At 37.2% G+C, this 14,345-nt stretch overlaps 1 protein-coding gene across 14 annotated transcripts in view; it reads right to left on the bottom strand.

Moving 5' to 3' along the window:
- The window catches only part of DLGAP1 (DLG associated protein 1), a 394,622-nt gene that overhangs the window by 137,796 nt on the left and 242,481 nt on the right, over window positions 1–14,345 (bottom strand). Inside the window, exons 1-2 of one of the 14 annotated variants that reach the window (XM_079300757.1) lie at window positions 13,051–13,184; window positions 12,691–12,934 (exon numbers count right to left, since the gene is read on the bottom strand). The exons of 11 other annotated variants lie outside the window; for them this stretch is intronic. The gene's annotated coding sequence lies outside the window, so the exon portion shown is untranslated. Of the gene's footprint in view, window positions 1–12,690; window positions 13,185–14,345 lie in introns of those variants that run through there. 2 more of the 14 variants (XM_079300755.1, XM_079300758.1) reach the window with 2 other exon arrangements.

The raw sequence follows: 14,345 nt of genomic DNA, 5'->3' as shown, positions 1-14,345 counted from the left end.
AATATTTTTTTCACTATACTAAGCAGTGTTCAAATATCTTTACATACTCCTACCATTTAAAGAACTGGGATAGCCAAACCTTTCACACAATAATAACAGTTAATAACAATAACAATTTTTGATTGCACTTTTTTGTCCCTGAAGTGACTCACAATGCTGTAGAATGTGGATTACAACAAGCTGAAAATGGAAATCTTCATCCCAAGCGATATATTAACCACTCTGTTTTGAGGTCAGATACCCTCATTTCAGTCCCAACTCTGGCAAAAGTCTGTAAGCAACCTATGAGCTACTAACATGTAAATTATGATGTTTCAGGTGTGGCAAAGCAGTCTGAGAAGCTGAAGGGTGGAGCAATCCTCAGAGGATGCTTTCTTATATTGCATTGATATGGAAGTCACTCAGCTACTTTATTCCTTTCTGGCAGGGCTAATTACATAATATTTTTGGAAATGCAGCTCTTGAGATCTTTCTTGGAGTAAGGACAAACATGCATAGCAAACAGGTTTCCACTATGCTCCTCCAGCATTCTCTCAGCTAAAGTTCATGTTTTAATAGGTTGTGGACATTGTACTCACTAGCAAATTGGTAACAATGAAGTTTTCTAAAATAGCACTAAATTAATGTCAGTCTGGAAAAACATACTCTGCACTTCATCAGAACTTATTCTATATTTTCTTATGAATCTGTGGCAAGACCAAGAGGAACTTTATTTTTTTCAATATGCTTCAAAGCTAATCTGAATGTCCTGCTTTTTATTCCCCCTCACTAGAACCCTGCAATGCAGAAAATGTTCCTTCTCAGGAGACTTTGAATTAAAGAAAAAGTTTTCAAAATACCACAAAAGCCTCTTGAAATATTCCAAATGGATAAGCTGACTGATTTATCTAAAAAGGAGAATGGCTAAAGGCACCTTTAAAAGCAGGAAAATAATATATTCAGTGAGTTGTACTTGTCAATTACACTACAGTGACCATCCTTAGCACTTCTAAAGAGAATTTTACATCCCCACCATAGTTTTAAAAAATATGATCTATTACGCTGTGTAATCAAGAAACATCCAAAGGGATGTAGAAGTAGATTAATTACTTAGGTAATTGAAAATGTGACTTGAACAAAGATACCCCATCAAGCAAAGTTCTTCTCTAAAGAGGATACCACTTCTAAAGGATATAGGGATAAAATAAAATATAGTCCAGTTTTTGCTATTTATGTGTATCTTTTATACATCAAGGCTTATGAAAACAAAACTCCAACCAGTTTTTTTTTTACTTAAATCCATTTTCAGTCATGCAACAGTCCTTAGGATGATTGATAAATCCTCTTAAAGCTAAAAATAGACTAGTGTGCTATATAAGATAAAAAAATTTAAACTTTACCTCAAAGATAGGAGAAAGATATGAAAGAGTACAATTAACTGGGACATGCCCTAAAACAGTGATTGATTTTCATTTTTTCCCTATCTGAATAGCTATGAGATTTTCATAGACTGTGGAAGAAACAGTATATGTAGGCAAAGAACCAAAAGGACCAATAATTTATAGCATAGTGAAGTCATGACAGGCACAGGTGATGTAATGGAAATATTAAGGAAATGCAGCCTTAATATACTGATAGAGCAAAATGGCTGGGGTCAGGAAACACTTGATCTGGGCAGAATATTGTAACTAAAAACAAGCTTAAAAGATGTATCTGTGGTTTGACCAATGAGAACAGCCATGTTACCAGCCGTGTTTTGGATGGACTAGCAATATGGATGCTAAGGAGGATGTGCAAGAAGTGGTAAAAAGTGAAAAAGCTTATGAAAAGTGACATTTGTCTGTATAGGAAGAAAGCGACAGGCTTTCAAAAAAAAAATTGTGGAGGAAGATTGGCTAAGGACTGCTATATGAGCTTAGATGGCAAGTAGGATGGAAATGTTTAGGAGAAAAAGCATGTATTTTGAGTCTGAGCTGTCAATGGATCTTTTATGGGGAAGTACTGGAGAAAAAAGCAGAAGATAGGATAATCTGCCCAAAAGAAATCAGATGAACACATAAGAAGAATAACAGAAAATGCTTGTGAAAGCAGAAGATCATAGGGTTATGAAATATTAGTTTTAAAAGAGGAGGAAAAAAAGAATGAACAAACAAAGAAGCAAAACCCAGAAAGTGATAGAAAAATCAAGCCAAAAACAAAAGGGAGAAACCAACCTGAGTAACAAAAAGGAGTGGTAGTTATTTATTCCCATCTCCTAGACTGCTGGACGCATTGAGAGGGTTTTTCTGCTGTTTTTTTTCTGGTGCAACAGCACTGAAAACATTTATTTTATCATAACAATTGTGATTAAAAAGTCCCACAAAAGCATTTACTGGAATATAGCTTCATTTTACCTGGCATATTACTGCTGCCACAGCACTGAAAGTGCAATGAATTAGGAAAAAACCCAATCATGTACCATAGTAAAACTTTCAGGAAGGAAAGAATAAGTATATTTATTCAATGCTCAACATTGAAGAAAGAAGTGTTGCTTTTCTTAAATATTTAGTGGACAATTGTTCTGCACAAAATCACTCCAAACACAAGATCTAAATCACTCTCACACCTCAATCCTGTTTAATATGTCAATATATGTCTAGAAAAAATTCTATCCTACAGTCTCTGATTTCATCAATATTTTTCAAAGAATATGCAGAATTTTCCATAATTGTGTTGGCGGAACCTATACATCAATGTTTAGTGAAATTAACAGCTGGAGACAGGGCTATCTGATCATGCCATGAGTAGCTGAGAGGAAGCCAATTAAGGCTTTTATTTTATTGGAATTTTTTGGCCAAAACAGGAACATTTAATTATTCATGAAATACAGCAAGACTATTGATGAACATATTAATAAACAGTGCAAATAGCAATTCTATAGACAGTAGACCAAAACTACTTGATGGCACAGGAATAAAGGAGATGTTCAAGAGATACAGCATTGTAAGGCTGAAAAATGCTTGCTACTTTCAACATTCATGTTACATTTGCTTTTGCTTTCTTGAGGATGCCTTGGGTAAGAAGGATACAAATATATTCATCCTTGTCCCTAATGTGGTGTCCCTAATGCATAACAATTTCCTGGAATAACCTAGTGGCTAGAAAAATGCCTATTTAAATCCTATGTAATTAAAATGAAAATAAATGCAAAATAACATAACCTAATGCAGAAATCACTTCATTTTTTACTAATTTCATTTAACTATAATGTCTACTCATGTGTTCCAAATTTACTTATAAAACACATTTTTGAGAAACATATTCTTTCCTGTAGACATAAATTCAACCTTCTGTATTATAAAAGATTTACTGACACGCCCCAGAGCCCCTCCAACAAGACTGCAGAATGCAGAATATGCTGGAGCAGAGGAAGGGCTCCTCTTCTTGAGCAGCAGCACTCCCTGTCTCCCTGTGCCACTTGGGGGGAAGAGGCAGAGCTCAGGAAGGAGGGAGGGGTGGGAGGATGGTGTTTTACTTCTCATTATCCTGCTCTGATTCTGACTGGTAATATATTAATTTAATTTCCCAGAGTTGAATCTGTTTTGACAGTTACCCATGATGGTAATTGGTTTGTGATCTCTCCCTGTCCTTGTCTCAACTCATGAGACTTTTGTTTTTCTCTGCCCAGTCCAGTCATGGAGGGCAGTGATAGAATGACTTTGGTGGGCACCTGACATCCTGCCAGGCTCAACACCCCACAGACTGATGGATCTGTGGTTGCCTGGGTCCTCCTTCCTGCCCCCTGTTGAAGGCAGGGATAACATCTGCCTTCCTGCAGTCCTCAGGTACCTCTCCTGACTGCCATGACCTTTCTGGGATGATTGAGACTGATGTCCACTAGTTCCCTCAACACTTGTGAGTGCATTGCATCACATCAGGGCCCACAGACTTCTGCAGGCCAAGTTTGACTCCATGGTTTCTAACCCCATCCTCCTCAATGGGGAAGTCTTCTTTTCTCCAACAGAGAAGTCACCAACAGAGACATCCTAATTGGGTATAATCAGGGCCACAGCACCTTGGGTCTAATATCCTTGTCTGTTCAGAAACTGAGGGGTGAGGGATGTTGATTTTTTAAATTATTTGATGAATGTGGTTCTTCAGTGACTCAGAGATACTTCTGAATCTTCAGGTGTCTGTCAGGTCCAGAATCGAAGCACTGGGACAGAGGTGGAAGGCAATGTGAACACATAATGTGTTTATGTGTATGTACAGCTCTAGTGAGGAGGGTATTTAATCACATGCACAAATTGAACCAAAGATGCTTCTGAGCAGTGCTGTTCATAGTTGTGCTCTGCATTTTATGCTCTGTGGTAAACAAAGATAGGTGCTGACTTCCATACTAAACTCCCAATGTTCTCAGAATTGACCTATTTATTTAATCCCACACTATGGAATGTTCTCAGTGAAATTCCTTTCCTCAATTCTCAAAATTTACAAACAAGTGGAAAATATGATCATGCTGAGAATCAACCTTCCACATGCTCCTCATGCAGGATATTACTTTATTGCAAAGGTCTTGATATTTTGCAGCCCTTATGTGTGGCCTTTTTGTTACATTGCATCACATTAATGAAAATCTAGACATCAATAAAAGGATACATATTCTAAAATTCATCTACCCACATATTTTATTAAAGGTGTTCAAAAGAAAATGAGGTCTCAAATTATCTTCCTAATATATTTTGGCATGTAATATGAACAATTCAGTGCCTTGGGTAAAACTCTCAGGAGAACATCTAATTTTTGCTTCTATGTCAGCAATCACACCAGGCAAGTGATATTTACAATATAATTTCATCTTGAACAGTGGGCAGGGAGTCATAAAGAGAAAAGTATTGGCCAGTCAACTCAATCCAAGTGGACAGGGAGATCAATAAGAGGGAGTAACTGGGGAAAAAAAAACCTAATTAAGCTTTAGCTGATCTGTGAGGAGGCTCTTGTGAATAGTATGCATAGAGAAAAACAAAAAGAGAGGCATCCCGCCAATGGCATAATAAAAATCGATGTTTTGTTTGTTTGTTTTCTGTCTGCAACCAACACTTTTTAGTTTGCATATATTTGTGGTGACTGGTTTCACATTTACATTTGACTACAGTTTCCATCCATGTGCCATTGGTGAGCAACTGTGGTGGTCAGTATCAGGACAGCATGTGCCTAAAAGTTCTGGGGTTGGCTTTACTTTCTTCATCACTGTGGCTAAAAGCAAGTTGATTCGCCACCAGAAGTGTCATGAAATCTGTAGTCACTAAGGTAACCTAACACATAATTAACCTCTGAGTCATGTCTAAATACACTGCAAACTCTGCAAGATTCTAGCAGTAATGTGTCAGCAAAATTTTGACACAAAGAGACCAATTTTTCAATCCTCTTAGGAGTGTGACTGGCAATACGCAGGTTTGCATGCAAAGGTCTTGGCTCGACAAAAAGAAGGACTAAACTGTGATTGTCTGCTCTTCCACTCTCCTGATTTGCACACAAACTAACAGTCAACTTTTTAAAAATTCTGATCTGCTTCAGTGAATAATAATATATAGTGCAATTAGACTGCTCATTACTTTCCTGTGGTGTAGGACAGAGTCTGACTGCATAAGGTACAGCACATCAGTTGGAGAGCCTGCTGTGAATTCAGAACTGCCAATGGACATTTTCTTCTCCCAGAAAGAAAACAAAAAGGATATTACGTCTGAACAATGTAAGTAAAGCAAAACAATATATTAAATAGAATCATTGGATAAATGTCACATAGCCAGTGTTAAAGCATATACCTCATACCCAAATTTAGATGTTGCATTTTGACCTTCTCAGTCTGGGGGATGATAAACTTTACGACCTTAATATTTTTTTCAAAAGCAGAACTTGCAATGCATTTCCAGACTGCTTTGTCTGGGGAATCAGCAAAAGGGAATGGAAAGGAAAATCAAAATTGGGAATGAGGTTAACATGTACTTATCTGGGCTGCTCTCTCTCACCCTAATGCTGCACCTAAGTTTGCAACTCTATTTTGCTTGCTTTCTTCACAGAAGATTTCTTAAAATGAAAGTATTACAGTCACTATTTTGTATCAATTGCAAATAATCAATGTGATATGGGTGTCTTCTACTATCTCTGGATAACAAAAGGAAGCAGGTATGAGGAACAGGTCAAACATTCATACACACTGACATCTGATAGAAATAGGCTATCACAGGCATAAAACACACCATTAAATGACTAATACAGATATATCAGATATTTACCTGGATTCTCGCAAGCCAGTCAGTTATGAATGTCAAAGGTTTATTTTTCTGGTAGGAATAAGGTGATCAACAGATAAAATCTGCATTCAATGTGTACTTTTCCCATCAAAGGCAAATAAATTATTGGTCTTCAATGTGGTCACAATAATGAAAATGGACATTTTTGCACTAAAACAAGCTGTTGATCCTCATTGCAAGGACACCAGTGTGACTAAGTCTAGGAGCCACTGTAGCAACTAGGGACTGACAGGGATCTAATGGAAGATGCTAATTAGGCCTTTCACAAACATTACACAAATCCCACCTGCATAGGTCATTAACTCATTTTCTACCAGTTTTTTAAGTGTTTTGCAATGCTGCAGCATAGCAATGTGACAGGTATCACAGCCAAATTATTCCCTGAGCTTCAGGTTTTCATGCTCTCTAGAGCTTTTCTAGACATTCATTGAAAGAACAGTATTCACTGTAAAGTCAGGGAACTGGCATTAATCCTATGCACTACACTCCATCTAAGACACCTGAGAATCCATACTTTGATTTCTGTGGTGGCAGTGACAGTGTGATTGTATAGCTACAGGACTTTTCTGGTCTTGACCAACAAATCTCATAATTTAAACTGTTTCTAAGCTTTTTATTCCTTGTTATTTAGAAATCAAGTGAAACATTATGTTAAATATTTCTTGCTCCATGAAAAATCACTCAATTCAATTTAATAGTTTTACAAGACTCTATCTGCAGCTTCAATCTTACAGACCCTTACCTCATTTAGCAAAAACCGTGGTGGTGTCTTTCAAAAAAACATTCTTCCAAGTACACTCTAAGATTTTATATCCTAGCAAAAGTGGATTCTACAGAAACATACAACAACCAGAATCTCTATGCTTGCAGATGATCTCCTATCTTGGCTTTCAGTTGGTAACTCTATTTGAATGGTGCCTTCCCTGAACATCTGCTATCAGCCCAGAAACTAATGAAAAAGTGTCTTAGTGGAGAAACTCCATAGAAATGCTGCAGAAGTTCTGTGAAGACCAAGGGTGAGAGTTGTAAAGACATTGCTTTTCACAAAGACAATACAGGCCATATTAATCACCACACTAGCCTGCTGGTTACTCCCTCTAGCCCACCAGAAAGAACCTGCAAAGCCTCAGAAAACTTGTCTCACATCATAACTGTGAGTAAGAGCATCCTGGAAAATTCACTTCATAGTCATTTTGGTATTACAGAGTTTTAACTCTAACAACAAATGTCAGCACTGTGATCACCCTGCTTGGTCATACATATGTTCCAAGCTCTGTGTGCCCAAGCCAGGTTTCTCCAGTGAGGCAGTAGGAAAAGAGGAGAGGCACACAGTGCCAAGAACGTTCTGCTCATATGCAAGACCAGCTAACTCCTACACGGGTGAAGACTGACTCCTGGGAGAAACAGGAAAAAGCCCTCCCTGAAGGTGTGAGATAAAAGAGCTCAGCCAGCAGGGCAGAAAACTCATTGGGTGGGTAGAAAACAGTCATGCTTAGATCAAAACTTAATCTTTTTCATTTCAACCTCTTCCTCCCAGCTTGACCTAAAAGCACAAACCAGTAATTGTGAGCTAAGTCACTGAATATGAAACGCCTGATTAAAAGGCAGAGAGTAACAGGATTATTTCTTCCCTAAAACATGGTTATAGTACTGAACTTCATGAATTTAAGGTTTAAAAAAGCCCACAACAGCTAAAAAGTGAACCAAATCCTCATATTTGCTGTAGTATATAAATGCAGTTAAATAACTTCAACCACCTTATCTTTCATGGCTACAGTAACTGATCAATATTTGTTGTTACACAGTAGATGAAATGGAAATACTTTCCAGTTTTATAGCATTGCTATGAAATAGAGTTGGATTTGGCAGAACTCTAAAGCTGTTTGCTTAAATCAACTTGTCTCATCTCACCTGTACTGGCATAAAAAACATAATAAGAAATATAAAAATCTTCTTTTCAGAGGGAAACATTTACCACAGATATTTTCTCAAGCGATTTTAGTTATGAAGAAATTGAAATATCAACCATTTTTAAAGAGGAATATTTTTCACAGTATTTCATTAAATGATTTTGAGCTGTGGGAAACTTAGAAATAAATCTTAATTTATGAAGAATGTCTGAAAAAAATTACCGGTGCTTTCAAAAAGCTGTTTATCAAGTATGCCATACAGTAAAATGTGACAACCAAAGTCTGGAAGAAAATGTTCCTCCCCAGGCACAGTACAAGACAGTGGCTGCACCCCTCTGGGAGACAATTCTGCCCTTGAACAGAGGATACAATTTCTCATCTTCTGCTTTGAGCCTTCATTCAGCTCCACCTAAACCACCAAACCACCAGCTACATTTAATCTATTAATTTACAACAATAATTTAAAAGTTTTACAAAAACCTTATAACAATAAATTTCATTTGTGGACGTTATTCTGATTTCAAACATTAAAAAAAAAAAGTAAAATTTTTTTTTTTTTTTTTTTTTTTCTGCACATACCTAGAAACAAGCAGATTTAAAGATTAAGGAATACTTTTGAGAAGTTTATCTTGAACTTCTTCTGTATATGTTTAGTTATGCATACAAATGGCATATGATAAGAATTTGAATGTATGTTTATCCAATGAAGAATCAGAAAAGGATTCTATTAAAATATAAATAAAAAAATCCTAATTATTGCATACAAACTAATGAACCCCTGCAAGCAGGCTAAGAACTATTCAGAGAAATAATATTTTCTAAATAGTGAACTAGCTTAAATGTTTCAGAAAAGGCTTTCAGATAGGTTTTAAATCAGGAAAAGGCTAAGATAACTGAAGAAATTATTTGATGAAATGAATTATTATGAATAATAATCTGATGTTGGATGGCCAAACAGGAAAAAATGAATAAAAATGCTTATAAGCTTGAGGTGCACAGGTGAGCTTTGCAATGCCACAGAACTTAACTGTGACTTGTTTACTTCCACAATTTGTGACTGATCTTTTATCAGTCTGATGAAAGCACAAAGGAGTCACTCTGAGGCTTTAATACCATGAGGAATATGGTGGTGGCACCCTTATATTAGGCATGAACTTCCCATCCATGTTTGTAAGAAATGCAGATTTGAAGAGGATTTCTCTTCACTGTGTTCATTCTGTACATCTCAAATCACTGTGCTGAGATACACAAAATGGTAAATGAACATCTTACTCCTGAAGGATGGTTGACTTCATTGGCACATTAGGCATTTATACACAGCATTTTTTCACTCTTGGGGGCTCAGAGGAAATACCAAAGCACCAGACTCCTTTATTTATTACTAGCCTTGTCTGAACTTCACACACTGCTGACATGAAACAGAAGGGAATTAAAACTTTTCTTTATATATAGAGAGTAAAGAAGTCAAAATCAAGGAAAATATATTCAAGAATACTTTCATTTTGCTAGATCTTTGCTGTATTAAGGAGTATTCATTGACACAGAAAAACTGAAGTGAGGGAGGGAGTGGAAGAGAAAGCACTAAAGGAAAAGGAGGAAGAGGAAATAGGAGCTTGATTCCCTTTTTTTGCATGTTACTATTTCCAGCAATGCCCCAATTTATGTAATTTCACAGATCTCAATGGAATTGCTCCTGAGACCAACATGACTATCATTAAATGAACTTAATTTCTGCTTTCAATATTTCATGGTTTAAAGTAATAGTATAGAGTAAGTGTTCTCCATAATATTAGGTTGGTAGAATTTTAAAACTATTAATAATGCACTTTAAAAGAGAATGCTATCAGTAATTCATTGCTTCATCACACAAAACTACCATAAATGAAATACACTTTAAGGAACTCCTGAAATTTATTTTACATGTAATTGTGAATGATAGAGGGTTTGTATGTTGAAATACCATACATTTTAAAGTGAAAAGCTTTATCTCTAGGTCCTACTGGAAAGCAACTTGCCATGAGTATCTAAAAAAAAATCACTGAAGTAATGTATTTTAACTTATTTTTAATTAAGTTCTAATATTCTGTAAAAAATACTGGTAGAGTAATATGCAAGTATGTAATAAATATTTCTATACCATAGAAAACACTTCAGAAAAATGATGCTTTAAAAGAGCAACACCATAAGCAGACTACTATACATACATGTATCTCAAACTGGTGATATATGCAGAATGTCTTATTAATTTCTTGTTGCTCACTCCTCCCAATATAATCTAATTTCATTTCCAGGTGAAGAGGAAGTGCTTTATACAATCTACTTTAATTTGTATACTAAGAAGACATACTCCCTTAAACCTGAATAAACAGCACACAGCCTTTTCACTTTATTACATCTTTCAGTTATTCAACTGAAATCTCATCTTTCCCCTCAAAACATGAAATTCATCATATGTTGAATGTCAGCATTATTGTGGAAGTTCAGGAGGAGCCACAGTGGGCTATGCTGTTTGTCCTCAGAGATAAATAAGGCAAATAAAAACCATCCATAATTGCTATGGAGCTACAATCTATTGCTGACATGGAGTACACCTTGTGGAAAGATAGCAAGTCTGATTTTAAAGCTATGAAGTAACAGAATCTGCTTCATTTCCATGACAATTGTTCTGGTAATTAGCCACTGATACATAGCTGCAGCTAAATGTGTCCAGTATCCACTTCCAGCTAATATCTCTGTTTTTCAATAAGCCTTCTCAGAAACCCTTACCATGAGCCACGTTCCTCCTGCTGCTGTGAGACAGAAATATTTCATGCCCTTAGATGTCTTAAACTGAAATTACTCTGTTTCTCAATCACATCTGAAGGTAGATTTCCAGGCCTTTAGTAATTCCAGAAGCTTCCTCCCATCCAGCCTTTGGCTACTTTATACATTTCTTATCAGATGAACTTATCAGATATGCAATGTTGTTAGTTGCTAGGCTGTATCAGTAACTGCAGATTTGTTCTTGTGAATTCCTCAGTCTACAAAGAATTTACCTGAGACTACACACACTAACCTGTGTTTTCACAAATGTAACTCAGAATCATGCCCCATCTTCAAGTAAACAAATTTTAATTTTTTTTCATATTTTCAGCCACTACTTTTTAGCAATGTTAAATCTGCAGTGCAGAAACAAAATGACAGTAGCCCCATAAAACAGTAGCTGATCTAAAATTTCATGTCTAGCCTCTCTCTTGGGAAGTTCACAGTAAAGCCAGACCTGGTGATGGTTATCTATTGTGACAGTCAGTGACCCCTGCTGAAACAGCAATGCATGTGAGCACTGGCAAAGAAACAGGACACATCACTCAGAAAAAACTGCACTACTGTAAATGGAATATTTCAGTGTACTTCTGTAATTTGCATTTTAAGGCACTATAGAGAAGATCCAAAAAAGGAATATTGTAAGATAACATTGATGATTGCTTTCAGAAATGTATGATTTCAGTAGTACTACTATCCAGCAGATGAATGAAGAAGACTGGTTTCAGTAATATCTCTTTTAAAACTATTTGAGCATGAATCTTATTTAAAATATTTTTGCTTCTTTTAAAAAGCTTCTTTTAGCTTGCAGATTAAAGACACTTAAAGGATATGAGTAAACAAATTGTATATTTTTATTCCAAATATAATATTTATGTATTGATATTCTGAAACTATTTAAAATACTAGAAGCCAATGAGTATTTAGGGTAGAATTTAGTTCTGCTTGATGCTATAAAATACCTCATTATTATCTGAAATACTGAAGGTAAAACAGCAGCAGAAGTCCAGGATGACAAAGGTTGAATCGTGTTGTGGGCAGAGTCCAGGGATCTTCAATACTGTACAATCACAGAGAGTTCAGATACTTGCATTTTGAATTCCTTTACTACCATCCCAGAATGCATGTATGGAATAAGGTGTGCTTCAGCAATATTGGGATATATATTTCTTCTATTTTATTTCAGGTTTAAGAAGAAGTGTAGTTAAGATACAAGGAGATGAAGGCCCTTAATTTTATCACCATCTTCCATAAAAAGTTTCTGTAGAACAGTGTGAAACAGAAGACAGAACAAAAACCCTTATACTCCACATACTCACTGAAATCACACCAAATAAGAACACAAGTTGATATCCAACAAACACAGTTAATCTATAGATGAGTAAATGTAATGGCTTGACCCTGGCTGGATGGCAGGTACCCACCAAAACTCTCTAAAACTCCCCTCTAGAACTGGACAGGTGAGAGAAAGTAGAATGAAGAGTTCATGAGTTGAGATACAGCCCAAGAGAGGTCACTCATCAAATACTGTCATGGGCAGAACAGACTCAAATTTGGGATATTAAGTGAATTTATAACTAACAAAATCAGAGCAGGAAAATGAGAAGTAAAATAAGGTCTTAAAAACACCTTTCCTCCTCTCCTCTTTCCTTCCCAGCTCTGCCTCCTCCTCTCAGTGGTGCAGGAAGATGGGCAATGGGAGTTACTGTCAGTTCTGCACACATTGTTCCTGGTGCTGCTCAGGGAGAGGAGTCCTTACCCTACTCCAGTGTGGGATCCATCCCACAGGACAAAGTTCTCCATGATCCTCTCCAACATGAACCCATCCCACAGGAAACACCAACTGCTGCCACATGGGTCACTCTTCCACAGGGTGCAGTTCTGCCATTCCTCAGACACAGACTGTTCCTGTGTGGGTACTGTTCCAGTCTGGGTACTGGGTCACAAATCCTGCCAAGAAACCTGTTTGAGCATAAGCTCCTCTCTGCAGGGCTCAGCAGGCCCTGGCCAGGACCCTGCTTCAGCACAAGCCTCCCATGAGTTCACAGCTCCTCTCAGTCATCCACCTGGTCCAGCACTGATCTCCTCCATGGGCTGTGGGTGGATCTCAGCATCTCTGGTCTCCTACATGGGCTGCAGGTTGATCTCAGCATCCCTGTGCTCCTCCATGGGCTGCAGGGGCACAGCTGCCTCTCCATAATCTGCACCAGAGGCTGCAGAGGAGTCTCTGCTTTGGCTCCTCCTTCCCCTCCTCCACTGATTTTGGTGCCTGCAGAGTTGTTCTTCTCACCCTGACCTTCTCTGGCTGCAATTACATCTGTGCAATAACTTATTTTTCTTCTTCTTAGCAGTTGCCAGCATTTCTGATTGGCTTAGCCTTGGCCAGTGGCACATTTATTTTTGGAGTCTGCAAGGATTGGCTCTGCTGGACATGGAGGGAGCTTCTAGCAGCTGCTCAAAGAAGCCACCCCTGTAGTCCCCTCACTACCTGGCCATGCAAACCCAATGCATTCCACACCTCACCTCTGAAAATCATATGTTTAAGAATTATCACTAAAATCCACATTCACTGCACAATCTGCCCTTGTATGCAAGCAAACTAAACAAAACAAAATTCCCCTCACAAAGTCCAAAATAAATCATCACAACACAGAAAATAATGGGCAATTTACACAAAATTCTACCTTTGTCTGTTCACCACAATTATGACAAAAATTCCCCACTATCAATCCACTCTTTGACGCTGTTCACTACTTGTTTTCCCCATTACTTCCTCCAGTTGCTATCTTTATCTCAAAATCCTCATGATCCCATGTTTTGGCACCAAAAACCACTGTAGGGGTTGACCCAGGCTGGTTGCCAGACACTCACGAAAGTCTCTCTATTACTCCCCTTTGCTACTGGACAGGGGAGAGAAAATATAACAGTGTTATCAACACCTTTCTAGCTACCAATGCAAAGCACAGCACTTTGAGAGCTGCCATGGGAAAATGAACTCCATTTCAGCCAGACCCAATACAGTGAGTATGCAGAAATAAAAAATAAATGATCTTACTATTTTAATTTTTTTTTCATTATTAGGATAAGTACTTTATTGGCTGATTAAGAAGCTGTGTTTAGAAGAGCCTTGCATACTTTAAAAAAGTTATTCCTCTCTTTTCCTAAATGAAAAGAGACTTGCAGATCAAGTGTGTACGTAGAGAAAATTCAGAATCAAACTCTGGAAGCAGCATGAAGAGGTCTGTGATCTCTTCTACCCTAAATGAATAGTAAAAAACCTGCCAGGCTTGCTAAGTCTGTTAACATTATTTTAATTCCCTTAGACTATGATTTAAAAGGAAGTTTTTACAGTTTTATAGAG

This window comes from Erithacus rubecula (genome assembly GCF_903797595.1).
Source record: "Erithacus rubecula genome assembly, chromosome: 3".
Lineage (NCBI taxonomy): Eukaryota > Metazoa > Chordata > Aves > Passeriformes > Muscicapidae > Erithacus > Erithacus rubecula.
This window is presented reverse-complemented; position numbering and strand designations above follow the sequence as displayed.